We start from the raw sequence: 23014 nt of genomic DNA on the forward strand, positions 1-23014 counted from the left end.
CCATGTTCACATCCAAAGTTACACCATGTCTTTTTCTAAGTGTTAAGTAATTTTAGCCCTTACGTTTAGGACTTTGATTCATTTGTTTTGAGGTATATGTGAGATAGGTTTCAACCTCATTGCTTGACCTAACTGTGTCTGTTTCAGATTTCTTGACTCTGTTTCATCCATTTCCATGTCTAACTTTATTCTAGAATCAAAGAACCTTGTTAACTTTATAACTTTATAGTAAGTTTTGACATAGGGAACTATGACTCCTGCTACTTTGTTATGTGGAGTGATTGTTTCCACTACTACAAAAGGTAGATGTAGTTTGATAAGCATTGCAGTGGCTCTATAGATCCATTTAGAGATGGTCGCACTCTTAGTGACATTAAAATTTTTGACCTGTGAACATAGGGTATCTTTCAATTTATCCAAGTCTAAGTTAGGTTCTTTCAATACATTCATAGTCTGTACTATATTAATCTTGCACTCTTTGGTCATATTTATTCTTAAGTATATTATAGGACCACATGGAAATGCATAGTGTCAGGGAAGCTAGGTGAAGTTTATATTGTAGCTGAGAGACTGCCTCAGCAAAGGCCAACAGCCTTAAACTACATGGATGTCTCTGTGTCTTTATTAACAATTTTAAGAGGTTACCCCCAAAGCCCCAGCAATATCTTGAATGCTGCTATAAATGAAATTCTTTGCACTTATTGATTTCCAGATGAATCACTAGCATGAAGCCAACCTGATTGTGGAGACTAATCCTTTTTTTCTGTTCATATATTCATTAGAGAGATCGTTCAATAATTTTTGTTGGGTCTTGTCTGGTTTCAATAGCAGGATAATCCTAGCTTCATAAAATATTAGAAGTATTCCTTCCTTTCTTATTTTATGGAATAATTTGAGGCAGGTAGGTGTTAGTTCTTTGAAAAGCCTAGTAGATTCTGAGACTGGGCTCACTTTCTCATTGTCCACTGCAAGTATACAGATGTGAGTAGCTGATTTGGTGCGTAATCCCAAGCACTAATACTGAAGCTGTTCATCTGTTCTGATGGTTCTTTTACAGATCCTTCAGGCTTTACAACCAACAAAATTGTGTTTTTTGAAATACAAGCAATATTTATTCATTTGCAACTTGGATACTTTTAATTTCTTGTTTGGTTAGCTTGAATTGCATTTCCAGTGCTAGGATGCATAGGTGTAAGTGAAAGGAGGCTTCTGGGACATATTACTAGTCTTGATGAAAAGCGTAACTCCACCTATCACAGTTGTAATATTAATAATAGGGTTTTTCTCTTTGTTTGTTTGTTTTGTCTTTTGGCAAGTGTCCTTCACCAAGGTGAGGGAGTAACCCTCTACTATAATTTTTTTGAGAATTTGATTTATGTATACTTTATTTACATAATTTACACCTACCCTCCTTCCATTCTATGCCCCCAATTCACTCACAGATTATTAAGCTCTTTACACACACACACACACACACACACACACACACACACACACATTTTACACACATGTATAGACATGTACAATTTGCTGAGTCCATTTGGTGTTGTTTATGTATATAGATGTTTAGGGATGACCACTGGGGTTAGATAAAATATTGGTGAGCTTGTCCTGGGGAAGAGTTGTCTCCCTTTTCTTAGCAATCATTAAGAACTGCAGCTCTACCTCTAAGGACAGGTTGTTTTAAGATTTCCCCTATAGACATTGGCATGTCAAATTGCCTTATCATTATTCAGGTCTTGTTTAGGCAACCATATTGTTGAAATTTCAGGGCTGCAGCTTCCATGTCATATATAGAAAATGTTAGCTTGAGGCAGACACCCTGGTTCTCTGCTTCTCATATTCTTTCTGCTCCTTCTTCTGAGTTGTGGGCTGAGCCTTAGGTATAGGGATTGCATTTCATATGTATCAACTGAAGTTGGGTACCCCATAGCCTCTTGACCAGTTGTGGATATCTGTAATAGTCTATCCATCTGCTATAAGAAGCTTGATGGGTGAAGAATGAATGCCCTGGTTGTATCTAAAAATTCGTATCTACAGATTAGAGAGAACACGTAGTGTTTGCCCTCCTGGTCCTGGGTTTCCTCACTCAGTATAATATTTCATAGTCTCACCCATTCACTAAGGATGATCTGTGCAGGAACTACATGGTCAGAGGCAGGCTGGGTAGTGTTGCAATGACACTGGTGGGCAAGATTCTGGGGAGCTCACTAATCAAAACTGGTTGTGTGTGCTAGCTGAGCATCTGCAGCTAGACCTGGAATGTGGAGCTGGCACAGGTGGGTTTGGTTCTCTTCTCCTATTCTTAGTTTATTTGTTTAAATAACAGAGTGGTGTTGTTGAATTTTATTTAATGCCCAACTGTGTTAAGATGATCATATAAATTCTGTTTTTAATTTGCTAAATATGTTATATTACATTGATCAATGCCCATATTGGCCTGCATTCTTAGACTGTATCTTTCTTGGATTTGGTATGTAATTCTTTCTACATATGCTGTATTTATTTGATTGTATTGAGAGGTCCCCTCCCCTAAGACTCTCAAAACAAGGACTATGAGTTTGTAGACTATTCCTTGTGATATTTTTTCTCAGTTTTTAGTATCAGGGTAATACTAATCACATAGAACTACAATGAATCTTCCTTCCATTTTATTAACAGAAATTTTGTGGTGTACTTATTCTTTCTTATTTAGGCAGCTAGAGAAAAACTCTGGATAATGTTCCTGAAATACAGTCAACACTTATTTACTTTAGAAACCTGTGAATCTCATTTTCTACAAAATTATCAAGTCATTGATTTGTTAAAAATGTTTACGAATATTTTGAGGTGGTGGATTACACCTGTAATCTCAGTAAATGGAAGGCTAAAGCAAGAGTATTGATATGTTCGAGGCCAATCTTTGCTGCAGTGTGATCTCCAGGCCTGCCAGAGTGAGCCCTTGTTTAAAATAACAAACAGAGAAAACCCAACCCATTAAGCATGCATTAGGAGTTGTGGTGTGAGCTCCAACTATAGCATTTAGAAATGTATGTTGTATCCTAGCACTGATAGTTAAATGTTGATGAGGGATGAGAAAGACTTGTCCAAGTCCAAGCAAATATGACTAGAAGGATGACTCTTTACATTCTCTTGACTATCCAGTTCTATGGAAGTACACCAATTATGTATTAGAGTTGTGATGAAGACAAGCCTGGTGGAACACACTTGTAATTCAGGTCATGAAGAGGATCATAAGTTCAATACTTGTCTGGGCTACAGCACGAGTTTGTGGCCAGCCCGGACATTTGAGATACCATTTTCAAAAAAAAAAAAAATCAGTAAAAAGAAGGCTCTAGATACAACCTGGTGGTTGTATCTCATGCCACATACAAAAGGTTATAGATTTATTTCTTAAATACCACAGACACATACAAATGGGGTACTTTATGTTGATGTGGCTATTCTGAAGCTTGGCTTGGAAGACTGGGTTTTACTCATAGGAGTTATATTGTAAGAGTTGAAACAAAACAAAACACAAAACACAAGATTATAGTGTCACTGCCTGCCTGCAAGAGGAAGACTGAGGAGTGTGTGAGTTTGAACACCTAACCCTCAGAGTCTGATGTCTAAAACAGAAAACTTTCAAGCATTGAATCGCCAGGTTTTCCAGAGAAGCTGAGTTACTATAGGACTGTGAAATAGAGGGTCCAGGAAGTCACTGGAGTCTGCATGTAACCCATAATATTATACACGAAAACCAGCAGCGAGGGAATAAGGCATTGCTTATCCCCCTGAATGATGTCATTTATGCTGAAACTTAATTATAAGTGAACATCCATCTTTCCTGTCAAACAATGCCGTGTACACAGGCCAAATCATTTTTAATGTAAATATAAATGGTTCTCGTGCATGGCCACTGGGGAAGTGGTTAATGTGGGGAGGGAAGAGAGGGATGGATTGCTAATTCTACTTTGTAAAAAGAAAATTGCTTCAGTACCCTGAGATTCTGCACCTATTACAAAGAAAAGAAAGGAAAAAAAAAGAAAGAAACTCCATAAATCATTCACTGTGAGAGTCGACTTGTGAGTGTCCACAGCACACAGTTGCTTGAAGAGTTCTATTTTGTGTTTTTCTGTTACATTTTCAACCTAGAAATATATATTTTCCTATCAGTGTGATGTCTTTTCATTTGTTCATTTGTTTTTATTTGTATGCTTATATTTTCTGGCATAGTTTTGTTTTCATATTTTTATAGTCATATATACATATATGACTACAAATCTATATGTATGTACACATATATAAGTATTATATAATATCAATTTAGTAAAAGTAAAGATTATTCATAGAAACTAATAGGCAAAGCCAGAAAATACAAGAACTCAAAGCTTATTTTTGGTAGATAAAATCATGTATGAGACTTTTATGAACCTGAAATCATGCATTTTCATATGCTCTTAAAAGATGGGAAAGTACAGTTAGTGATGGAAACAAATAGAGAAGCCATGTCCCAATGGGCTTGGCAGGGAGCAGCTCCAGGGAGACCAGTGTATGCACCAAGCAGACCAGTGCAGGTGGGTCTTCAACATGTGCAAATTTGTGATAAACACACACACACACACACACACACACAGAGAGAGAGAGAGAGAGAGAGAGAGAGAGAGAGAGAGAGAGACAGAGACAGAGACAGAGACAGAGACAGAGAGACAGAGAGAGAGACAGAGAGAGAGACAGAGAGAGAGACAGAGAGAGAGAGACAGAGAGAGAGAGAGACAGAGACAGAGACAGAGAGACAGAGAGACAGAGACAGAGAGACAGAAACAGAGAGAGATAGTGGTTTTCTAAAGTCAGCTTGTATCAACATGACTTTAATTCTCATGAATGCTCTTGGTACTGTGTTAGGTAATGTTGAGGGCACAAAAGAAATATGGCACTGTTCCTAAATTTGAGGGCACTAAGTACATTAAATCTGTCAGTAGATATGCTGTGTAACACTTTTACAATGATGCCTATCTTAAAGGAGGGATTTTGGGCAGGGGGAAGGCAGGAGAATATAGACGGGGAGAGCAGGGTTGGGCTAAAGAGAGTACAGGGAAGAGGTTAGAAAGTGGAGGGTAGAGGGGGAAAAGATGGGAGAGACAAAGAGCAGAGTAGGGAGGAGAGGAGTGCAGAGTGCTCCTCACAGGCTGTGCTTTGAGTGCTCAGCTGTGGGGTCACCCAGTGATCCTGTCCTCACTTACATGGCTGTGTGGGTTGGACTGCTCCTTGCTGAGGCATATACTTTGTTCATCTTGTTGGGCATCATCATCAAGACCAGCCCAGAAGCATGCCAAGGCCACCTGAGCCTTAATACTCCCAAATGACTCCTTGCATGTGCTATAAAGCCATTTGTTGGGTCTCTCCTTTTCCATGTCCCTCTCCCTTTCCCTGTCCCTTTGTCCCTTTCCCTGTGCCTCTGTCCCTCCCCCTGTGCCTCTGTCCCTCTCCCTGTCCCTGTCTCTTTCCCTGCCTCTGTCCCTGTCCCTCTCCCTGTGCCTCTGTCCCTCCCCCTGTGCCTCTGTCCCTCTCCCTGTCCCTCTCCCTGTCCCTGTCTCTTTCCCTGCCTCTGTCACTGTCCCTCTCCCTGTGCCTCTGTCCCTCTCCCTGTCCCTCTCCCTTTCCCAGTCCCTGTCTCTCTCCTTCCCCCCAATTTTTATCCCTCTCCTTCTCCTCCACCCCTCTTTTTCCTTCCCCTCCTCTCCCTATCTAACAAGCTTCTGAGTTTTTAGGAAAGACTGGACTCAGAAATCAAACTTGAGATTCATTCAGCTCTTTCTCTGTCCCTTATTCTCTAGAAGTTTTGCTTGGAATAGGTTTCATGATAAAAGTAATAATCTTCCTACTGACTTTCCCCATCTGCAACAAACTTTTAATATTTCTTGAGGAATATTAATCCTTTTAGTTGGAAGAAAGCTACCAAGGAGAAAATGCTGAAAATGAAAGGGAAGAGATGCAAAAGGTCAGGATTCCTTTGTGCTGCTCCTATGTGTGCTCCAAAGTCCTGAAGTGGTGTGGAGAGAGGGAGTAAGAAAGGAAGGAGAGGGCCAAGAGCCTTCTTTCCACCAATATTCAGAGATAAATGGCTGTCAAGATGATCTCCTGTTAGCAAGGAGTTCTTGCCTGTAACCCTAGGAAGACCAAAGCAGGAAGTTGTGAGTTCAAGCCCAACCCTGAGCTGTACTGTGAGGCTTCTGGGTTCTCAATCATATCTCTATCCGGCCCTTGGGGAAGAAATTGGTAGGGTGACCCCACACTTTATTGTGGTTTAGTGTTGTTGGATTTGATTTCATGGTTTGGGGGGAAATCTTCAGTGGTTGTTTTAGTTACAAAAGACAGGCTTTGAATCTCTCCACAGTATTCCCATTCTTGGTATGACACTGGCCTCACTTCTGGAAAGCAAGGAAGAAGAGGCAATGAGCTTGCTTTGTACTTTTTAATTTATTTTTTCCATTCTTTTCTCACAGCTAGCCTATCTATTAGGAAATGCTGTCTTGGATTTTATTGCCTTAGTTTGTATCTATTGAGTTGTTACTTGAAAAAGCCTTCCTCTTCTCATTATGAATTCATCAAATTTTAACTTAATATTCTTTTTACAATGATGGGCTTTCCCTGGCATCATCAGAGTGATGGCATTTACAAACTTATTAGCTGCAGTTTCTTAGATCCTGGAGTGGCATCTAGCTAATAGAAACCCTGAAGGGAAGGACGGGCAATGCCAGAAAAATTTCAATGTGAAATTTAAAGGGAAATCTTAACCCAAATGATTCTATCAGTTATCCAGTGTCCTGGCTGGTTTTGTGTGTCAACTTGACGCAAGCTGGAGTCAGCAGAGAGGAAAGAGATTTAGTCGAGGAAATGCCTCCATGAGATCCAACTGTAAGGCATTTCCTCACTTAGTGAGCAATGGTAGGGGGCAGCACATGTGTGGATAGTATCATTCTTGGTATTCTTCATCCTGGTTCTATAAGAAAACAGTCTGAACAATCCATATGAAACAAACCAGTAAGCAGCACTCCTCCATGGCCTCTGTAAATGCAACAATAATAGTCAAAGTTCACTTTATATAAGCCAAGAGTAAATAGGGCCTCTGTGTCTTATTGGACCTCAAATCTTTTCTGGTCAATTTTATTTCTCCAGTCTAGAGAATAATTGCCTAAGAGAATAATAGTATTTACTCTTAATTTGCTTATTATTTGCTTCTAAACAAATATGCCACATGCCAATAAAAGCATGTGAGTTGTATGTATTAGCAAAGAACCCCAGTGGCGACACGCTTAGACTACAGGCAGTGGGAGTGCACTTTTTATAGTGGAACAGTGAAAAATATTTATGTTATAGGAGTTCTGGGAGATTTTGAAGGCAAGATACATACACTTGTACACTTATTGGAATAAACCATTGCCTGACAGGTGCTCTTCAGAGCCTAGTGCTGAGAGCCATTAAGAAGGGAACCCTGGGATACTAGCAGGCAGGTGGGCTGGAAGACACACAAATTTCACTTCTCAGAATACGAGAACACTATGATTGAGGGTGAGCTCTTTTTATGGACTGATAAGGAAGCAAAAATGCTGCTCAATTAAACTGTGGCATGCTATTGGATGTCAGAGGCAGTTCAAGTGTGTATATGTTAAAATGTGAAAAGTAAACATGTGGTTTAGAACTGATGCCCTTACTATAGCTTCTGGTTTGTTTGTGTGCTTGTTCTTTTGTTTTTTGGTTGTTTTGTTTTGATAGCAGTTATATATATATATATATACATATATATATATATATATATAAATTTCAACCATGGACGTGCTTTCCTTGCAATGCCTGGACAGTGGTTATATCTTTGACCAGTGGGAGTCTCCTTCAGTTGCATCCTTGACTCATTGTGACATGACATTTTGCTTTCTGGTTTGTAAAGGACTTCAGAGGGTTTTTCTTTCCATATTTATGTTCTAGTTTACAGTTATCTTTATTTCAGTAGAGTTCAGTTTTCATAATTAAAACAAGCCTAATTATTTCTTAAGTTTTATCACCTTATTCCTGTGCTATGTTGGCTTCTATTCATCTTGCATGCCTTATGATTTAATTACCATACTCTCTTTTATCTCATTTAGAATAATGTATTTTTCTATGTCTTGAATATGTCTTTGTGAGATAATTTTAGTTTTGATTGCCATAGTATTCTACTTCCCCTTCAGCTCCTATGGAGCTCTGTGTAGAACTTAACCCTAATACTTTTCTGCAAGTGACATTTCAATAATGTTTTCTCTGCATTAAAGATGTGATTTGTATAGTTTTCCAAATTTTATAGATCTGTCTTCTGTGGCTCTGAGGTTCAGAATATATAAATATATGAACCATACATAGTAGTTTGTTTGTGTATTGGCTTCTTTTCCTGTTTTTGTTTGTATTCTTTGTTCTCTACTGTGGCCATCTCTTACTTGATCCTTACCACACTCTTAGTGGCTCCTCTGCATTGTGGGTCTCTGTCTTGGAGGGAAGCCCTGTAGGTCAGTTTGGGGAGTCTGTAGCATTCAGACATCTCCAACCTTCAGACCTGTTACATTTGCTTGCTATTGAAACGAACATGGCCCCTCCTTGGCTGCTATTTTTACATTCCTCTCCCAAGTGAAACTTCTAATGAACCTCTGATTGTCACAAGCCCCGGAGAAGCCCACTGTGTTGGGCTTCCCTCATTGTGTGGTACCATACTGCCTTTACCCTTGCTGGGGTGGCAGTGTACTAACATGGAGGCTGCTAGTGGCTTGTCCCCACCTGACCACACTCTGAGATTTGTGTGAATGCTTTGCTGTCTAGGTTGCTTGTTAATGTTGTCCCACAAAGTTTTAGTTTTGCTCCAGTTACCCTGCTAGGTTGAATGTAGGGTTTAGGGGAAGATCCCACTCAAAATCCCTCAAAATACCAGTAAGTAGATCACATCACTACAATGTCCCACAGAGCAGGTATTGGGAGAGCCTTCGTTTGAGACATTCTATCCAAACACATACTGGATTTTGTTTTTCATTTTTTCTTTTTTTCTCAGTCTGTTTTGATTTTTAATTTTGGATGGTTTTTCTTTTTTCTTTTTTCTTTTTTCTTTTTTTTTAGATATATAGAGAGTGCAAGAAAGAGAGAGAACATGAAGGTGGGTGGGTAGACAGGTGGAGTGGACCTGGGAACAGTTGAAAGAAAGATTATGTGAAAAATTCTCTTTTTAGAAAAAGGAAAAAAGAGTGTTTGAGAATCAAAACCTTAGGAAGCAGGTACAACAGGCACCAGGATAGAAAATTCAGCTAGTTTTTAATTCTAAGGCAGGGAGTGACTGTGTCTCACCCCATAGGTGGAGCTCAACCTTGAAATCTGATGAAAGTAGTTAATTGGTAGCATAAAGGAGAAGGCTGTGATGGTCTAGGATTGGGTAACACGTGAATCATAAGATAGGGGAGGCTTATGGAATGAATTTTGGTCCTTGGTGGGCTACCTACCTTGACAAAAAAGACTTGTTTCTCATTTATACGTCTCAGATGCTCTCTGTTGACATTTGGGTTGGCAGAGCTAAGGATTATAGCAATAGTAATTCATTTCAAAGGTTTTATCTGATAATGAAAAGATGTTGGGTGAGACAGAAAGGGTGTTAAGTAGATAGCTGTTAAGGAGACTTCAGATAGCACAGGGTGATTTTGTCTCTAGAACCACAGCATTTCAACTCTATAAAATGATGGGGATATGGGGAGTAGATGAAGTCCTGGATGGTATATATTGTTGACATGAGCATGGCCTGACCCATGGGAATGGCAGACATATCCTAGGTCAGGCTTAGAAGAATGGCAAGGTCTTCCTCTGATCCAAGTATGGATGTTGATTGTGTGTGTAGAAAGTGTCTGTCACAGCTCTCCTGGATGACTGAAGCCTGAGACTGCTCTGGTGGAGTGATGCCTGCTAGCAAGATTAACTAACCCACTTCCTCATCTGCTGTATAAAATAAACCCACCTCCTCCTCATCAGTTGTATAGAATGAATTCATCCCCTCATCAGCTACATATAATAACAGTGTTGAGGTTCCAGGCTGCTGGTGCATCTCTATAAAAGAGCATGGTCCCAGCTTTTCTATATGTGTGCCTGACTGTTCTTCATTTTCTGCCATCTCAGTCAGATCAACCCCAGTGCCAAGCAGGTTGTGGCATGGGAGTTCTAATCAGTATGCAGTCTTTTAAACTTTGTTTACTATTTACATGTGTGGGGTATGCAGGCACTTCAGCATGCAAGTGGAGCTCAGAGGCCAACTAGCTAGAGTCAGCTGTTTCCTTACCCTGTGTACATCCTGGATATGAAACTCAGTTTGTCAGGTTTGAAAATAAATGCTTTTATCCACAGAGGGCTCTTGATGACCCTAGTCCCTGCCCCCTGGACTTTCTTGCTGCTCCCAGCCTTATTCATTCTGGGTAACCTAGAGAGTTCCCTTCAACTGATGATTGGTTTTTGGCAAAGAAGTGCAAAGAAGTTGCTTTGCACTTCTTTGCCGGGCACCAAGAAGGGAGGTGCTAGCTGCTTAGGGCTAGAGCTGATGATGGTTGGTTCATTTTTGTATTGCCTTCATAAGCAGACAGGAGCAATCTTGACCAGTAATTGATTCTGAGTGATGGAATCTAATTCTAGACAATAGGTGATTTTGCATCTAATTCTAGACAATATAGGGCAAAAATTTTCTTCCTTTTCTTCCTTAGCATTTTTTCCATAAGACTCAACTGCAAATTATGGTCTTGAAAGCACAGGAGGGAGAAGTGAAAGTCTGATCAAACAAAACCAAAAAGGGCTAACGTGTGAGAAAACAAGCTGAGCAGGGTCATAGTCTAAGCTGGACTTCTTTCTTAGGATTTAAATGAGCAAACTACACCCCTAGAGGCCTAGACCATTTATAGACCATGCCTGGCCTTTATAAATAAAGTTTATTGAAACACAGTCATGCCTATTTATTAACTAGAGTTGATGGCTCATTTCACGTTACAGCGGTGGAACCAAACAGTTTCAGCAAAGATCCATTGCAGCATGCAAAGCCAAAAAATTCAGCACTTAGCTCCTAATGTAAAAGGCTTCGCAATCCCTGCCCTGGCTCTAATGATGGAGGGACTTCTCATTTCACAGAGCCTACTGCTTTCCTTTTACCTACATTCAATGCTAAGGTGAGGCTACATACTTTTCCTGGAAAATCAAGTGTTGTATAAGACAAAGAAGCAAGGACATTCTACCAGCCACTACTAGAGAGCTCACAGCAATTAGCTCCAGTTCCATGGTAAGTGGCTTGTGAAGGTGCTGATGGACTCATATATCTAACTTCTCTTTGTGGGGAAAAGCATTTCAGGCTTATCAGCTCCCATATTCATTGTTCACATGTCTCATTAAGGCTTATGTTGCTCTAAAAATGGGCTCCTCGTTGGGTTAATAGTACTGGATTAAGATTTAGTTTATGTTGAAATGCTTTGATTGGAGTATTACAGTATGAGGAAGGAGAGAAAAGGCCAATGTGCTTACATTAGATGTAATTTAGTAAAAGTGGAAAGCTCAGGCGTTACATAGAGAACATTTATGGCATTTGGCTTCTTGCACCCATCTTTTAAAGTTCCTACTTACAACATTTTCTTTCTGGGACCCTTAAGAATAATGAATAATTTTGCTCTATAATCATAACTCAAGATACTTTGGTATATATTAATATAGATGGAAAGATTTCTTTTGAAAATGTTCACTTCTAATGGGAAGAACTTGGAAACTTCCATGCTCATTGAGCTTGTATCATTAAATTGCTTTAAAAACCTGGTTTGAAGCTATGTATAAAGCATCCATCCACTCAATAGAGCAACTTTGAAACTGCTTATAATTAAGAAGTTCCTCTATGGGCTCCATAGTGTTTCTTTTAGATTAAACTTTAGCAAGCATTAAAATTATCCTGTTTGAGAAGTTGTGCCTAACCTCAATTTGGAAAGGGTAGCAGTTCTGCCACCTACAAATGTTTTTTCCCCACACCATTGGTAGGCTGTTTTCCTTCTTTCTTTATGTTAGGGATAGTTGGTACTCTGAATAGTGAAGTGAGCAAGAAAGTCTTTAAAAATATACACAATATTTTAAATTTATTATTTGAGAATTTCATACCTGGATAAATGTACTTTGATCATATCATAGTCAACTCCTCTTGCCAAATCTCCCAGATTTCCCCCACATCGGCATCCTGACTTCATGTCCTATTTTCAGAATTTTCATAACCCACTGAGTCTAGTGAGTATTATCCATGTGTATACAGGTATGTGGACATACACCATAGTGTGGTCAACTTACCTGGTGGTATGCCTTAAAAGAATGCTAACTGTTCCTTCACTAACAGCCATTAGATATCAATACTCTTTAGGAGCTATTGAATTCCCTCCCTCCACCTGACTCTTATGACTATTTTATTCCTCCATCAAGTGAAATTCAAGCATCCTTCTTTGTGCCTTCCATCTTGTTTATCTTCTTTGGGTCTGTGGAATGTAACATAGTTATCCTGTAATTTATGGCTAACATCTACTTATAAGTGAGTACATTCATGTCATTTTGGGACTGGGTTACCTCCCTCAGGATGATATTCTCGTTAAATCCATTTGCCTGAAAAGTTCATTATGTCTTTCTTTTGTACAACTACTTTAAAAATCAATTTGGTGGTTTCTCAGAAAACTGGGAATAATTCTACCTCAAGACCCAGCTACACTACTCCTGGGGATATACCCAAAAGAAGCTCCACCATCCCACAAGGATACTTGTTCAACTATGTTCATAGCAGCTTTATTTGTAACAACCAGAAAGTAGGAAAAACCTAGGTGTTCCTCATTTGAAGAATGAATAAAGAAAAAGTGGTACACCTATACACTGAGTGTCTTTTTCAAACATCCCAGTGTAAGTTTTTTGTCCCCCAACTCCCTCCTCTCTGTCTTACTCTCCCTCCTTTCTCCTTACTTTAACTGCCCCCATTATTTCCATTTCTTCCTTCATTTCACCTGTGTTCTATTATCCTTCTATCTTAAGTTCTTTTTTCCTTCCCCTCCCCCACCCAATGGGCTATTTCCAGTTTCCTGGTCTCTATAGGTACTCCATGATAAATATACAAATCAGGAATTGAAGCTAGGATTCACATATGAGAGGGAAATGTGGAGTTTGTCTTTCTGGGTCTGGGTTACTTCACTCAGAATGATTTTGTCTTTCAGTTCCACCCTTTTGTCTGCAAAGATCACAATTTCATTTTCTTCCCACAGATGAATAAGATTCCCTTGTGTATATGGTTACCTTTTCACTATCCATTCATCAGTTAATGGACATCTAGACTGTTTCGATTTCCTAGCTGTTGTAAATAAAACAATAATGAACATGAACAAACAGGCTTCTTTGTAGTACAATATGGAATCTTTTGTGTATTTATTCAGGAATAGCTGGGTCAAAAGGTACTTCTCTTTCTAGCTTTTGAGGAACAGCCATAATGATTCCCATAGTGGGTGTATCTGCTTGATTCCCACCAGCACAGAATGAGGCTTCCAATGAAAGGAAGTCTTCATCACCATTTCTGAATTTTAGTGATTTTGTTTCTCACCTTTTATTTTATTATTTTATTAATTAATTTATTTTTTGACTTTGAGACAAGGTCTTGATATGTAGTTTAATTTGACTGACCATCCTGAGTTCCGTGTTTACTGTTATACAATACCACATTGGGCCCAGTTGCTGGTTTTTAAAGCTCACCTATGGATATCCATAATGGCTCTCTCTCTAGACATAGCAACAGTGATATCGAGTATATTTTAGGCTCTAAAATTTGTCTATATTAGTTACTGTTCTCACTACTGTGAGAGGAAACTGGAGAAGGAGCCATTTAAGAGAAGAAAGGCTTATTCTGGCTCCCAGTCAAAGGACACACCGTCTACTACAGTGTGGAAGGCATAGCAGAGAGATCTGCTTGCAGTTGTGGTGATGGAAACTTGCTCACCATCTGGATGGACCTGGAAGCAGACAGAGACGAAGACCATTCCTTACCTGTTTTCCCTCAGGATACCAGCCACAGGATGGGTCCACCTACTCAGGACAGGCCTTCCTTCCCATGATGATCAATCTTCATCGTCAATGTGATGAGATTTAGAATCTCCAGGTAAACGTACCTCTGGGTGTGTGTGTGAAGGTAATTCCAGAAATGTCTAAATGATCAGGGAAGATCCACCTCCTCTGAATGGGCTGGAATGAGCTCAATATCAGCATTCATCTCTCCCTGTTTCTTAACTTCAGGCACAGCAATGCATTACCACCTCAACCACAATCTTATCACAATCTTATTACCGTGTCTTTTTTTTATCATGAATATCCTCAAATTGTAGGCCAAAATAAACCCTTTCTTTATTAAGTTGCTGGTATCATGTATTCTGTTACAGCAGCAAGATGATAAAAATCTCATCTCAGTTGATCTTCACTGGAAAACCCTCTTAGGCCTACCCCAAGTGTCCCTTATTCTCTTGTTTCTTGATATAATCATGCTGATAATCATACTTAACCTGATCACTTTGGGTTGTCAGTATAGTGGTGTGAAGGTGACTCTTCAGCATATGACAGCAGATTATAGAGTTAGAGCAGGAAAGAACATTTGTGTATTAGGCCACTGGGATATGTGACTATATGTTACTGCAGCACACCCTGTTCATTTCTGAGTAACTCAGTGTCTCTGAAGCATCCTTATTTTTAAACATTCTCTGTAGTGAAAGTAAATACCAATAGTGAATAATAACCAATTATTTCCCAAAACAACACATGTAAACCTGGGGTATGGTGTTTTCATCGTGCCTTTACATGCCTTGTGGATGCAGGCTGCAACATGGACTTTGTACTGTCCTCTCACTTTGTGCCATTTTCTTGTTCTCTATTTATTTTATTACCAAGAAAGAGCATTTGTGGGATTACTTTAGGAGCTGAATGTATTAACGATGGTCCAACTCTCAATCAGCATTCCTTGGCAAAGCTACCCAAGGAGCACTTGAGTGGTCTTAGGCCTGGGGGAAATGCAGCTAGAAAATAACAAGCTATTAGCAAATTAGGTCGCTTTCAGCATAACATAGCAGAGCATAACAGGATAATATAAATATGGATTAGTGCTCCAGTCCATGTTTTTATTACAAGAGGTACAGTTGCTAGGAGTGGAGGAGTAGCTGAGGCAAAGATTTAGCCAGAAAAACACATTTTTGTGTATTTCAGATCACTTAATCCATGCCCAGACTGATTTTTGAATCCTAGGCATTATACTTGTTAACAGTTTGTCACCTCTTTTTTAAACTCAGAGAGACCAAGTCTTGTCCCACACCCTTGACAACTGTTTGAGTAGTTCTAGTGGCAGTGGCTGCAGACAGAGTCTGCTCCTCTTCTGCTTAAAGAGCAAGAATCTCTTCCAAAGCCTTCTGTTAAGATGAGACCCTCCTAGAGCTTTAAGAAGACATCTGTTGAAGGAGAGAGGACTCATAAACTCTCTAATTTTGTTTAGTGTCTGCACAGCATAAAGCAACATTCTCTGGCTAGTGGACTACCCACTGTTACATGTTAGTGATGCTACTAAAATATGGCTGCATTTCCTCAAAGCATAGAGTTCTGATAATATAAGGGCCCTTCCAGGTTGTGATTATATAGGGATGGAAAAGGAGAATGAAGAAACCATTCTTTCTATGTGTCTGATAGCAATGGCTTCTTACATTATGAGCACATGCACTTTAAACATGTGGGCCAACCAAAGCTGTGAGACATTAGTTACCTCCTCCCACTTCTCTTAGGTTATGGGAACTAATGAGTGGCTAGAATCAGTGCTTCCAGGAAAAGTGGCCTGGGAAAAACATGCTGTGTGGGAGACTTCAAAAATAAAAGTAAATAAAAGTTAGAGTAAGAGAGGTTGTTGGGAAATAGTCAGTGAGAACACTTCCAAATATCCAGTTTCTTGGGAGATCTGGACAATGACTTTTTTCTTCATGTTTTTGGATGAAATTATATATTCTTCAGTGTGAGGATACATGCAGCATACATGTAAGCAGTAATGCAATGTTACAGTTATAAACTGTGTACACTCCAGGGGTCACCCAAACTTAAACCCCATCTGCACCCCATCTCTCTGCTTTCTCTTCAGCAAAAAAATAAATTTAATATAGATTGTTTTACTGAACTCCATATACATGGAGTGTGCATTGCTTGGTTTTGATGGGTTTTTGAATTTTATAAAATAACATGTGTCTTGCCTTGTCTGTTGGGATTTGCTATTTCATTCAGTTTTGTGTGCTTCACGCATTTTGTTTGTGAGGTTCTAGGCCATTTGTTTTTCTGGCTCTGTAACTTTCCATTATGTGACTATACAGCAGCTTCTTCAACCATTATCCTTTTGATGTGCATTTGAAATGTGTCCCAGTACTTGCTGCTGCGAATAAAATCACTATGAAAATTCTTACTCATGTGTCCTGGAATACTTGAGAGGAGTTTCTCTGGCATTCCCCAGGTTTTGGTGCTCATGAATATTCTTCTTTGCAACACAATGGCACTTTTTTTTTCAATTTAGTCATACTAGTTTTTGGTTTGCTTTCTTACAACTGTGCATCAAAATAAAAGTCCTCATAGGTCCATATCTTATAATATTTGATATCAGATACAATAGCTTCTCTATGACTGCTAATGAGATTCAACTTCTCCACAAATATTGATTGTAAATGTGCCTCTGTGTGTACATGAGGGTAGGTACTTTGCAGCCCAAGGTGGGCATGTAGAAGTCTGAAAATGACTTCGGGAATCAGTTCTTTCCTTTCACCTTTCATGCATTCTTGGAACCAAGAAAGTCATCAGGCTTTAACCTATTGAGCCATTCAGGGGACCACACTTCACTTCATTTTTCTAACTAGGAAGATGAGCTGTTATTAGGACAAGGAGGAAGAGAAGGGAAAGGTGAAGAGGAGGAGGAAAGAAGAAGGAGGAGAAGAGGAGAGGAGGAGGAGGAAGAAGAAGAAGAAAAAAAGGAAAAGAAGTAATATAGTAGTAGAAGGAGGAGAAAGAGAAGAGACAGAAGAAGAGGTAGAAAAAGAAGAAGAAGAAGAAGAAGAAGAAGAAGAAGAAGAAGAAGAAGGAGAAGGAGAAGGAGAAGGAGAAGGAGAAGGAGAAGGAGAAGGAGAAGGAGAAGGAGAAGGAGAAGGAGAAGGAAGAAGAAGAACAACAACAACAAGAACAAGATCAAGAAATAAGCAGTGATTAAAGTTTTTTTTCACTAAATTCAAAAGTGATAGATAACATATGTGTGGAAAAACAAGCGAGTACCAGATCTTCTCTTTGTTAAGGCAGAACAGTGTGCTTGAGTGTCCTAAGCTTTCCTTAAAATCCTGCTAATTTTAGACTCTGTAGCTAATGAATGCTGTACCTGTAATGATAGGTGGAATTTTTCTGCATCATGTGAGTACAAGGCATATTAGCCTTTTCTTCTAACTGAGGCCCAACAAAGCTATTTTGTACAAAGTAGTTAAAAATTGGTGAAATGGCAAATGAATAGGTTACTTAGTTGGAGGTCAGGGACTCTTGTGTGATGGACCTAAGGGACATAATCCTGGAAGAAAGTCAGGGTGCTGCTACCAAAGAGATAGAGGATGCAGAGCTGGAAAACAACAGATCAAACCCCTCAACTGAAGAGGTGCATGCTGTTCATACAGTTGTAGGAAGACTAAAAACAGTCCAGTGAGTTAGTTTTCTAACTATTTGACATTCATATTGGCTGAGTCTTTCTAAGTCAAGCTACTGAACATATTATAAGGTGAGTTTTGTAAGAAGGTAAGATGGTAATAATGGCTCAGTTCAGAGAAGGACATCTTGTATCCATGAGTGGGGGCAGCCTGAGCATTCATGAACTATTATTATTTTCCAGCCTCCATCACTGTGAACTACTGAGAAAAGAATCAGATCTATAGTCATTAAAAATTCTTGATGTCTTCTCATGTAACTGAGACATGACAAGTTTCTAAGATTTTGAAGGGACTCACCTCTTTCAGAAATCATCATTAAATCTCATTTCTCTTTCAGGATTTGTGTTGGTATTAACTTTAGGTAAGATCCTAAGTCTGAACAAGTCAGATGCAGAGGACTTTGGTCTTTGTAAGACTCTGAAAAACCTGGGCTTGTGAAGAGACAAAGCTGAGAACAAAGTGATTGCAGGATAAAGCTAGTTAAGCATTTCAGAAAGCAGATGTAGTTAAATACATTTCCTCTAAATTTTATGTTCTAAGGAAGCCATTTTTTAAAATGTATGTCTCAGAATGGTTACAAAATTGGAGCACAAAAACTTTAAATATAGACAATGTCTATAAAATTATGATGATGATGAGGATGATGATTTATGAGTGACCAGTGTTTTCCTGTCTAGTAAAGGTGCCCATGTTCCTGGTTTCTGACTCTTGGCTTCTCCCAGTAGTTACTTTTTCATAGGGAAGCTATATAAGTTTTGTAGCAGTAAAATCACTTAGATTCAGTTACAAGTGGCATTGGATGCATGTGGTCAAATTTGGAATCAGAATTCAAATTATGCATAAAATTAATTGTAGTGTGTCTATTTTTTAGCAAAAAGAGATCCTGCATTTAAGGATATACACAATTTGTTAACTATGCCTAGGAGTTCTATGTGGGACTGTATTGATTTACTCTGAGGATAATTGTTTACTAAGCACTCAGCACTAGAATAGTTTACTTTTAATTGGTGAAGGAACATTATGGGGCACATGCTTTCTCATTATGATAAATCTCTTTAGACAGTCATCATCTCTCATGTGAAATGCATCAGGAAGTATCCTGTCCTTCCTCTGTGAGTCAAATGACAAGGTTGAGGACATGTCAGTCTTGTGACTGTAGAGCAGGATAGGGGAAAAGAGAAGAAAGTTCTGCACCTGGATTGCTAAAACCCAAGGGTCTATGCAAATGGGGCCCATTTTAACAACAGATCCATGATAACACTGTATCACAATTTCTGTTCATCTCTTGGGCAAATTCCACACATTCAACAAACTCTTCATCCTTTTACACAGGGAAATGTCTTACAACCTCCTCCAGAATGGTAACCAATACTCTTGCTGTATTTTATTTTATTTTATCTTGTTGAATCAGTGCATCCATCCCACCTGTGTTGGCCAGTGGATCCACTGACCCAACACATGGACCACCCTAAGTTGGCATTTGGTATTCGACGCTGTCTTCCATCTTTTGTTCCAACCAACAGGCACAAAGAGCTTCTTCTTCCCTTTCATGTATAAGCTGTCTTCTTTCTATGCTGCCTGCTGTCTTTAGGAAGCAGTATGCATTTTCTGTGAGTAAATGTGACTAAGTCCCAAAGCCTTATTCTCTTTCCTACCACAGCAATCATTAAGCTGAACATCTGTTCACCCTGTGCTTAGCATGAGAGAGCCCACACTGGGACTCTCAGCTAGCATTCTTTCAATAGTGATGGTTTGCAGGACCCAGTGTTTGTGGCAGGAAGGAAGCGTGTCTTCCATCCACACAGTAATCCTGAACTTGAGCACTGGTCCAAAGAAATATTTGTTTAATTGAATTGGGTATTTATATTTGAGAGAATAAGCCATGGTTGTCAGTAGAGGCAGAGACAGAATAACCACACATTTGAGATTCACACCATGGTTTGTTCTTCATGGGAAAAGAGCTGTTCTCACTGCCACACATTTATTCTTCGACTCTGAGAGGCAAGACTGAAAGCTTGAGAGCTCAGTCAAATAGAGGGGACAGACTCCAGCCTTGCCTCTTCCCAGTGTGATACCTTGAGCCATTACTTGCACATTCTAAGCCTCAGTTTTCTCATCTTTAAGATGGGCTTAAATAATCCTGCAGCATTCTGAGAAAATCCTAGTTAATGTTCGTGGTGAGTGCCAAGTGGAGAACAAGCATGATGATTACCGTTTTACAGCCAATAGCCAAATTGATATTTTATGATAGTGATCCCAGAGTAGTTTTCCAGCTCAGCCTCAAATTTGTGCACATTCAAAACAATTACTTAAATAAATAATTATTCAGTTTATTTCTATATGACAATAGTAGAGATTCAATTCTGGTGACCACAGTGTGACCATTTTAAAGAATAAAATGACTTTTTTCCACTAGCAACCTACATCAAAAATATGTTTTTACTAGCTATAGAAAATGAATTGCTAAAGTTTTATCACTATTATTGCTGTCATTGTTTTTTAAAATTTTAATTTATGTGTCGGGGAGTTTTACCTACTTGTATGTCTGTGTATCTCATGCATACCTGCTGCCTAAGGAGGACAGAAAAAAAATGCATTAGATCCTTGGCATTGGACCATTGTATGCCACAATGTGAATGCTGTGAACCAAACCTCTATCTCCTGGAAGAGCAACCAGTACTCTGAATTTCTGAGCCATTGCTCCAGCTCCCTATTATTAGCTTTAAATTATGTGTTTCCGTGGGAATCAATATGTGGGTGTGTGTACATTGAGTGTAGGTGCCCTCAGAGGCTAAAATTAGACCACCTGAAGTTTGAATTATAGACAGTTATAGGCCACCTGATGTGAGTGCTGAGAACTGAACACAAACGCTCTGCAAATATCCTATGTGGTGTGCTCTTAATCACTGATCTGGTCCTTTCCCACAAGTGAGTTTCTACGTCAGTTTTCCTCTATGAGATTTTGTATTTTTTTTCCACTGTTATCAGTGTATAATACACCATACTAAACATACAGTGACTTAAATATTAGTCATTTATTCTGGCCTGCATAGTTGTGGGCTGTGTTAGAGTTAGGTAGTCTGGTTTGGTTTTGTCTGGGTAGTTCAGCTTCACATCCTGGTCTTCATTACACACCACAGTCAATTCTGTTCTCTGTGTCATTCTTGGGGGGCTACTTCTCTAATATTAATGTTGGGCTGTGGCAGAGCAAGCACACCTGCGCAAGCACATTCCAGGTCTTTGTTCCATCCTATCTGCCAACATTCCGGTGCAAATCAAGTTAGATAGCTGAGCCTGAAGTCAGGGAATGCCTTTTCCCGGGGAGATAGAAAATGGGGAGGAAATCATTCTACCACTAAGTACAACATGGGAAGTTTTAAACTGAGAGTGGAGGATCTCTAAATAACTTCTTTCCTCTGTACTCACATAGCAGTGATGACTGATACGGAAATGACTCATTTTCTCTAGGGGTACATCTTCAGCCAACCTTGCATCACTAAATGTTTCGACTTTAGAATGCTCAGTTCTGTATGTCTAAAAGGGAAGTATGCAACAGGGCTTTAAAAATACAGCACTTAAGGAAACAGGCTGAAGTGAGTCCTGGGGGGATGTTGCTAAAGAGATTGCTATTACTTCCAGCAATACAATTTATGTTTCCTACAAGAATAAGATTTAGTTTTTTTTCTTTTTCTTTGTGAAAGAAAAACAGGTTGTATGTGTGTTGAGTTCCTGAAGTATTGCATTATGTTTTACATATTTGCCTGTTAAAGCTTTTACTTTGAAGTATGTTATCTAGAAAGAAAAGAGTACCATACTCTATATTTTGGATTTTTGCACACGTGCATGCATGCATGCCTCTGTGGGGTGTGTGTGTGTGTGTGTATGCGCGTGCGCATGTGAGCACATGCTTCGGGTCAGGAGGAGCAATGTTACTGCTCATATTGTAGTGAGGTCTCATTATCAAAGGCTCAGTCTGGGTGTCGACTATTGGTGTTAACCATGTATAGTTTTGCTCAACAAAACAAAGTGACCTACAAGAGCTCATTTAGACATGTATCACCCCAGTGGACAAGAATGGATTTGCTCATGGGGTTGTTGGCTTTTTTTCTTGTTTTTAAGAGTGTAATTAATTGTAGTTGATGAAGCATTTCTGAAGGCAATTCTTTCTTCCTTCTCTGTTTCCTCCTTATTTCCCTCCTTGTAGTTGGCCAGCTGATGTTTCCGTCCTCTTCCCTCCTTTATACACGTGTCTGATTTACATGGTCAGTAGTGTGGAGTGGACATCATGATATTTATAATACCCATGGTAGATTGCTTTTCTGGATATTGTAGATCTCTGACCTAAGGCTTGCTGACCTCATCTTTATCATTAGAAAAGCTCACTACCTGTTCTTCAATATCAAGTGTCAGGCCAGATGGAAGGTAAGGTACAACTGGCTGACATGTCCAGGGAACTTAGAGTTTTGCACTTTATTTTGCAGCATTTGTCCATCATAAAAAGTCCTGAGGTACTTTCTGTATTCTACTGTTAAGCACAAAGAATGTCAAAGATGGTGGAAACAGCTTTCCTTCAAACACAGAGCACTTGACCACAAGGTTGGGATTCCAGTTCTTCATCCTATCAAAGTCCCTTCTTGGAAACAACTGAACAGATTCTCTACCTGCTGTCTCTATCCTGCCTTCTAGGATGCAGAGTGGGTTTTCAGAGACAAATGTGTAAGGGACACATTAGGAATGAACAGGAAGCTAAGATGGGGACACATAACACTGACTGCATCCAGAGACAACCTGAAGGTAAGATTGCTAAATAAAGGTATAGGAGAGCAAGCACAACTGGAAGAAGATGGATGATCTAAGGTTGTGTATGCATACAAGCACCATTTAAGGAGACTTGCAAGTCTTTTCTTTGTATAAGAGGCTGAACTTAGGAAGAAAATCCTGCCTTGAAGATGGGAGGCAACATCCCCTGGCTGGTGTCCTGGACTGTTCCAGAAATAGGACAAGAGAAAGCCAGCCAAGGAGCAGTGCTCTCTACTCTTGGATTTCAGACCTGCCAAGGTGTGAGAAAATAGGATTGGACTACTGTTGTTGTGGTGACAGCTTCAGGTGTTAGCATAGCTTTCGCACCATGACAGACCTCTCACACCACAGACCAAAGGAAACCCATCCTTCCTTAAGTTCCTTCTTGTCCTTTATCTGTGCACTTCCAAAACGGTTTGAACATTGGGAGGCAGTCTTTCAGCAATGTCATT

The sequence above is a fragment of the Mastomys coucha genome, unplaced genomic scaffold (assembly GCF_008632895.1).
Source record: "Mastomys coucha isolate ucsf_1 unplaced genomic scaffold, UCSF_Mcou_1 pScaffold22, whole genome shotgun sequence".
Taxonomy (NCBI): Eukaryota; Metazoa; Chordata; class Mammalia; order Rodentia; family Muridae; genus Mastomys; species Mastomys coucha.